Raw genomic sequence first — 6,283 nt, forward strand, 5'->3', positions numbered from 1 at the left:
TTTCTTTCACCTATTAACCTTGCTAGGTTACTTACTTCTTGTTCCAGATTTTGAATCGAAGCTTGTTGATTTCTAAATGCTTGAGCATTTTGTTCATTGGTTTATTTCTGAGATGTGAAAAACTGCGTTTGAGTTTCAACTAGCTTCGTCATCATATCTTCTAAATTCGGCTTTTTATCATCGGTTTGTTGTGGTGGTTTGTTTTGAAAATTAGGTCTTTGCTGATTGTAAGTATTATTGGATACTTGTTGATTGCTAGGACCTTGTTGGTTGTTGTATGGAATATTTCGATTATAATTCTGGTTTTGATTGTAAATCGGTCTTGGCGGTTGATAATTATTCTGATAATTATTTCCAGGCCTTTGGTTTATGTATGAAATATTCTCTCTTTGTTCCATTGTTAATTCAATACTGAGACAATCTTTTGTCAAATGTGGTCCTCCACACTGCTCACAACTAATTCGTATTGAGTGAATATCCTTAGTCATCTTTTCCATTCGTCTCTCCACAGCATCTATCTTTGCGGAAATGGAATCTAAGTCATGGCTAGAATCGGCTCTAGCTGCTTTAGATGATCTAACGATATCTTTTTCTTGGTGCCAATCATGTGAGTGGGAAGTAGTGTTATCAATAATTTTGTAAGCATCAGTTTCGGTTTTCTTCATAATAGAACCACCAGCTGCTATATCTATGTCTTTTCTTGTAGTGATGTCGCATCCTTGGTAGAATATTTGTACTATTTGACAGGTGTCTAAACCATGTTGCGGACATCCTCTTAACAACTTTCCATATCTAGTCCACGCCTCATATAGAGTTTCATTTGGTTTCTGTGTGAACGTAACAATTTCTGCTTGAAGTCTTACGGCTTTAGATGCAGGAAAGAATTGTTTAAGAAATTTGTCAACTAAAACGTCCCATGTATCGATCGCCCCTTCAGGTAATGATTCCAACCAATCTTTGGCTTCTCCCTTTAAAGTCCAGGGAAATAACATGAGATATATCTGTTCATCCTCCACTTCTCGGATTTTAAATAGTGTGCAGATCCTATTAAAGGTACGTAGATGTTCATTTGGATCTTCCTTCGGCGTACCACTAAATTGGCATTGATTAGTCACCATGTGTAGAATTTCTCCTTTGATTTCATAATCTGGCGCATTAATGTCTGGATGAGTAATTGCGTGACCTTGGCCAGTGCGTTTAGCTCTCATTCGGTCTTCCATACTTAAAGGTTCCAGATTCTCCATAATTGAATTTGTTGAATCGGTATCACTAGATGATTCTGATTTAATGGTTCGTTCCTCAACAATCTCTGTTTGAATGATTGGTGGCTCCGGAGGAAAGTTTAATGGTTCAGGATCTATGAACCGTTCCTGAATATTCTCCGGATTCTCAATTGTGAGGTTGGGTTCAAAAAATGGATTATCGGAAATTTGAACTGAAGTACTTGGTCTACTGGATGACGATTCTAAAGAAAAATCAACGGCGGTTATATTTGCTAAATGTCTTGATCTAGTTACAGGTGGTGAACGTACAAAAGGTGATGAACGTCTTGCTCGGTGCATTCACTGAATATCCTATTAGTTTTTAAAAAGGAAAGAAAAATTATATAAGTTATCCAATCAATAGACTTTTCTGATTTTGCCCACGTTTTGAATAGCCAAAAGATGCAGCAGAGGGGCAGGATTCGTTTGGTCTCAATATAATTGAGGACTGTTTGGCTCCAATAACCCTGTCCACGTACAAATCCAACTATTACTACGAACCAGAAAATTTTGATGTCTATCAATTTAACCACTTAAAATAAATTTTCGTAATTTTAAGAAATTTAGATAAGAAGTAGAATAAAAATCTATGTCCTAAAACTAGAATAGCGAGAAATAAGAAAGAAAAAGAGTTCGTCGCAAAAGGTCGAAAAAGAAAAATGGTTGAAAAATAAAAGGTGACGAAAAAATAAAAGAAACTTATAAAAACTTAAAAATACTTGACTAACCTAACCTTATTACTACAACTAACTTAAAATTATAATCGCAAATTGATATTACTAATTGGAATGATAATTGATACATAGAAAAAAGTGTCTAAAAATATTAAAGCTTACAGGAAAAACTATATCCCAAATGGAAATAACTTAAAAAGAAACTAAAACTTAAAAAGGCGTCGCAAAATTCTAAAGTACCTAAATCTTAGTCTAAAGAAAAAGCACTTAAGGAATTCTACGGCAAAGCCTAAAAATCTAGGAGTAAAAATAACTATAGCAAAAACTAAGTTTAAAATTAAATATGAGCGAAAAAAAATACAAATATTATGCTACAACGATTAAAAAGGACAAAATTTAAAAATATACAAAAAGTTGTAAAAATTACAATTTTTTATAAAAATATTATTTTTATATTATTTATTTAATAAAACTACTAATTTTACAATTTAATAAAACTAATTAATACTAAATACATAAATTAAATAAAAAGTAAAAGTTAAAATAAAATTAATTATAATAATAATAATAATTAGGGTTAATAATAATAATAATTATTAAATAACCCGTAATTAATGCTGAATTAGGGTTCTGTCGCGTGTCAGAGTCACTCCGCGACTTGCGGTATTTAATGCTTCAAACCCCGCGACTCGCGGGGTTCAGAAATTCAACTCTGGAGCAGTTTTAATTTACGCGTTTTTTTTTATTTATTTTTTTTTATTTTCTGTTTTCTGTTTTTATATAAATAAAAGATATTTAAATAAAACTTATATTTTTATAAACTAAAATAAAAATAAAGAAACTTATAAAACTTAAATATTTAACAAAATCTTAAAAATACTTATATTTTTGTTTTTCTTTTTATATTTTCGAATATTTAAAACGTATTTTTACAAAAGCGACTTTTAATAGAAAAAATCTTTTTTTTTTATTAGCGTTGCGCTTCCGGCGTTTAAGAGAGTTCCCCGGCAGCGGCGCCAAAAATACTTGATGTCAAAGCTAAGGGATACGAAATAGTTTATATTTTACTAGGAAAAACTATTAAATACGATAAAATTTTACACAAAATATTTATTTATTTATAGAATGGATATACTTAAACCTTGCTACAACACTTATAGGCAGTGTACCTAATCGTACAGTAGTGTAGTTTTTAGTAAGTCCGGTTCGTTCCACAGGGAATCTTTTTTAAACAAATCTTAACGCTATATTAATTTACTTTTATAAAAATACAAACATATATATAAGTAATATTATTATTATAAAGGGGGGTTTTTACCGTTTAATGACCGGTTTGTCGATTTTAAGACTTTAGTCGCAGTTAAAACCTAATGTAAAATATAAAATAAATACAAGACTTAAATTAAAGCGTAAAGTAAATAACGATAATGAAATTGCGAATAATAAAAGTGCGATAAAATAAACTTGCGATAATTAAAAAGGACGATAATTAAAAGTGCAATTAAATAACAATAAATAAAAGTGCGATAATTAGAAGTGCAATTAAATATAAAATAAAGGAAATTAAATATGAAATAAAAGAATTATGCTTATTTAAACTTCCGTAATCATGATGTTTGACGTGTTGATTTTAGTTTTATGCCCATGGGTTAATTGTCCTTTGTCCTGGATTATTTAATATGTCCGTCTGGTTTTTGTCCATAACAGTCCATCAGTCGTAAATATAAAGTGCGAGTGTCCTCGTCAAATTATTCTTATACCCGAAGTTAAATATTCCAACTAATTGGGGATTCGAATTGTAACAAGGTTTTAATACTTTGTTTAATGAATACACCAGGTTATCGACTGTGTGTAAACCAAGGTTTTACTACTTTGTTAACAATTACACCAATTACCCTTGAATGTAATTCACCCCTGTTTCAACAAGTTTATTAACTATTAATCCATTTCCGTGTCCGGTTAAATGAACGATTATTCGTACATATAAATACCCCGCCCATCGTGTCCGATCGAGTGTATATGGTAATTTATAGGGACGCCCAATTGTAAATCTTTATATTAACATTAACAAACTATCATTTAGTTAAACAAATATAAAGCCCATTAATAGCTCATAGTCTAATTTCCACAAGTGTCGTTCTTTTGTCCAAACCCCAATTATGGTACAAAGCCCAATTACCCAATTTTAGTAATTAGCCCAACATCATGATTACTTCGTTTTAAATAAGCATAATAATAACTTAGCTACGAGACATTAATGTAAAAAGGTTGAACATAACTTACAATGATTAAAAATAGCGTAGCGTTACACGGACATAATTTCGACTTACACCCTTACAATATTCGCTATAATACCCTTATTATTAGAATTATAATTAAAATTAAAATTAAAATATAAATTATAAATATATATATATCGTATGAATGAGGAGAAAAAAGATTATGAATTGCGATCAGAATTCAGTTGCTTTTATAGGAAAAGTCGAATTTTGGGGCTCCGCAACTCGCGGTGAAATCCTCTTCAAACTCCGCGAGTCGCGGAGAATGAATTTACAGCTCACACCCTTGGAGTCTTTCTCTGCCGAAGGTTTTTATTTATAAATATAATACCTAGTTAACTTGTAATTTTTAGTCCGTTGCGTCGAGCGTTGAGAGTTGACTCTGGTCCCGGTTCCGGATTTTCGAACGTCCTTGCGTACAATTTAATATCTTGTACTTTGCGTTTTGAATCTTGTACTCTTGTAATTTCGAGACGTTTCTTATCAATAATTGGAACCTTTTTGATTGTCTTTTGTACTTTTGAGCTTTTTGGTCGTTTGCGTCTTCAATTCGTCGAATCTGTCTTTTGTCTTCACCTTTTATTATTTAAACGAATATCACTTGTAAATAGAACAATTGCAACTAAAAGCTTGTCTTTCTTGAGAAATAATGCTATGAAATATATGTTTGTTTTTAGCATTATCATTTACATCATACGAAAAGCATCTGTAAAATATGTAGGGCAAGGTTTCATCATGAACCACAAATAGTCCCCAGAAATATAAAATTAATATTGGTGAAGGATATAATAAGAATAAAACACAGTTGAAAACTACCAAATTTCTTTTTAATTTACCTTTGATCACATGTAGGGGATTAAATCGGATTAGATGTGAATTATAATGTAATTATAAATTATAATCTTATCTTATGGCTTCCATTTGTTGTTCTTTATTTGAACATCTTTCAATGTCAAATTTGTAAATTGATCCACTTTTGTTGTTCGAACTGTTCTTTTGTGATTTGTATAACTTTTTTTATTATTATTATTATGCATAAATAGGTTCTCTAAATTTCTGTAGTCTCTTGGTTTACTTTTATTGTTAATAAGGATTTGGTATAATGTAATTACAGAAATATAATTCAGGCGGTATAACCGACCATATATAACTTAAATAACATAAAAATAAATGTTAGTGAAGTTAATAAAAGTTAGATTACAGAAATATAATTCAGGCGGTATAACCGAACATATATAACTTAAATAACATAAATATAAATGTTAGTAAAGTTAATAAAAGTTAGATTACATAAATATAATTCAGGCGGTATAACCGACCATATATAACTTAAATAACATAAAAATAAATGTTATATATGGTCATATTAACTATCATCATTGTTGCTAATATACCACTGGGTGAACCTATATTCTATCCTGCCCTTGTGGTTTTATTATTTGTAATCATACCATTATTCTGTTGTTTGCTACTTATGAATTTAAAATGATTCTAATTTCATGTTGATAGAAATTGATTATGATTATAATTTATGTTGTTCATCTTTCTGAAAATAGAAAATGTCAAACTTATCAAAGCTTGAGTTTGATGCCCTAGACATATCGGGAACAAACTACACATCATGGGTCATGGATGTAGAAATAAATCTTGGATCATTGGGTATTCTAGAAACTTTAAAAGAAAACAATACTTGTTCTGATCAAGATTAATTAAAATCAATTGCTTTTATTCGCAAACATATTGATATCACCTTAAAACATATGTATCTCACTATCAAAGATCCACATGTTTTATGGGAAAGTATCAAGAGTAGATTCGATAATCAAAAGGAAATATTACTCCCAGCTGCGAGGGAAGAATGGAGAAATCTAAGGTTCCAAGACTTTAAAAAGGTAAGTGAATACAGCTCGGCCATGTTCAAGATCCGTTCAAAGCTTCAATTCTGTGGTCAAGAAATAAGTGATGCTGATATGATGGAGAAAACTTTCTCCACAATGCATTCTGCAAGCATAACTATACAATAAAATTTAAGATTGCAGAATTACAAAAATTTTTCCAAACTTCAAAC

This window comes from Rutidosis leptorrhynchoides, chromosome 7 (genome assembly GCF_046630445.1).
Source record: "Rutidosis leptorrhynchoides isolate AG116_Rl617_1_P2 chromosome 7, CSIRO_AGI_Rlap_v1, whole genome shotgun sequence".
Taxonomy (NCBI): domain Eukaryota; kingdom Viridiplantae; phylum Streptophyta; class Magnoliopsida; order Asterales; family Asteraceae; genus Rutidosis; species Rutidosis leptorrhynchoides.